Source organism: Hypanus sabinus, unplaced genomic scaffold, assembly GCF_030144855.1.
Source record: "Hypanus sabinus isolate sHypSab1 unplaced genomic scaffold, sHypSab1.hap1 scaffold_1534, whole genome shotgun sequence".
NCBI classification, from domain to species: Eukaryota; Metazoa; Chordata; class Chondrichthyes; order Myliobatiformes; family Dasyatidae; genus Hypanus; species Hypanus sabinus.
The window spans coordinates 25,681-27,500 of NW_026779610.1; the positions used below are offsets into that span (position 1 = coordinate 25,681).

At 58.0% G+C, this 1,820-nt stretch overlaps 1 protein-coding gene across 1 annotated transcript in view; it reads left to right on the top strand.

The window, feature by feature from the left end:
- The first annotated feature begins 363 nt into the window (after positions 1 to 363).
- The window catches only part of LOC132387107 (AMP deaminase 1-like), a 59,465-nt gene continuing 58,008 nt past the window's right edge, over positions 364 to 1,820 (top strand). The window contains exon 1 of the mRNA XM_059959458.1: positions 364 to 900. The gene's annotated coding sequence lies outside the window, so the exon portion shown is untranslated. The remainder of the gene's footprint in view (positions 901 to 1,820) is intronic.

The following is a 1,820-nucleotide window of genomic DNA, read 5'->3' on the forward strand; positions in this document are numbered from 1 at the left end:
AGGGGGTCAGAGAGAGTGGGTCAGAAAGATGGGGTCAGAGAGAGAGGTCAGAGAGATGTGGGTCAGAGCAATTTAGTCAGAGCGAGGGGGTCAGAGAGAGGGGGTTCAGAGAGTGGATCAGAGAGAGAGGGGTCAGAGACAGTGGGGTTAGAAAGAGAGAGGTGTCAGAGGGAGAGGGGTGTCAGGGAGAGGGGTGTCAGAGAGATGGGTCACATAGAGGGATCAGAGAGGTGGGGGGTCAGAGAGAGTGGGTTCAGTGGGAGGGAGGGAGGGTCAGAGGGGGGGGATCAGAGAGAGTGGAACAGAGGAGGGGTCAGAGATGGGGGTCAGAGAAAGAGGTCAGAGAGAGTGGGGTCAGAGACAGTGAGGTGTCAGAGGGAGAGAGGAAGGTCAGACAGAGAGGTGTCAGAGAATGAGAGACTGTGTGTGTTGTGTTGGTGAGAGAGTCTGGGAGAGCGAGATTCAGAGAGAGAGAGTTAGTGTTGTGTTTTGTGAGTGTGCGTGTGTGAGAGAGAGAGAGAGAGAGAGAGAGAGGCAGCCTTACCCTCACAGATGCCCCGATAGCAAAGTTTCACAGGGCCAACCGCAGGCAAACGGGCCCAGCTCGACCAGGACGCTGGCGGAGCGGAAACGCCTAGTTTCCTGCTCTCCGCCCCGCACCCCGGCTTCAGGAGGTTTTGAGGCCGCTCCCCCTCTGCCAGCGGACCGGTCAGCCTGGGCGTTTGGCCGCCTCTCCCCCCACCCTGGGCGGTGACAAGTATAAGGCGTGGTTTCGGGCGAGAGTTTTGTTTCGCTCGCCCGGGTCGGTGAGTCATCGGCTGAGGGGCAGAGTGGCCGGCGGACCGCCGCCACCCCGGGCTCAAATCGACACGCCAGGATCTTCCGCGCGGCGAGTGTGAGGTGAGAGGCGGTCGCGGAATGTGAGAGATAGAGGGTGAGAGAGGGAGTGGGCAGGGAGAGAGAGGGAGGGAGTGGGGGAGAGAGGGAGAAAGGTAGAGAGAGGGAGAGAGACGGAGAGGGAATGAGAGAGGGAGAAAGGTAGAGAGACGGAAAGGGGGAGAGAGGGAGGGAGAAAGGTAGAGAGACGGAGAGAGAGAGAGAGAAAGGGGGAGAGAGGGAGAAAGGTAGAGAGACGGAGAGGAAGAGAGACGGAGAGGGAGAGAAAGGGGGGAGAGGGGGAGGGAGAAAGGAAGAGACGGAGAGAGAGAAAGGGGGAGAGAGTGCGGAGAGAGAGGGAGAAAGGTAGAGAGGGAGAGAGAAAGGAAGAGAGACGGAGATAGAGAAAGGGGGAGAGAGACACACACACACACAGGGAGACACACAAGGAGGAAAAAACCGGAAAGGAGACACGCAGAGAGAGAGGGAGGGGTGTGGTGGGTAGGGGAGAGTCAGTCAGACAGGGTTGGTCAGTGAGAGACAGATTGGTGAGAGCGGGACGCATATAGTGTGAGAGAAACAGGTTGCTGAGACACACAGTGAGAGAGGGGGCTGAGAGAGAGGAGTCAGATAGACAGAGTGAGAGAGATAGGGGTCGGTGAGAGAGAGGGAGACGGCGGTTGGTGAGAGAGAGAGGGAGATGGGTTAATGACAGAGAGACGGGTAGGTGAGAGAGAGACAGGGGTTGGTGAGAGAGAGACACAGTGAGAGAGAGACAGGGGTCGGTGAGAGAGAGGGAGATGGGTTAATGACAGAGAGACGGGTAGGTGAGAGAGAGACAGGGGTCGGTGAGAGAGAGGGAGATGGGTTGGTGAGAGACGGGTCGGTGAGAGAGAGGGAGATGGGTTGGTGAGAGAGGGACTCACAATGAGAGAGAGATATGG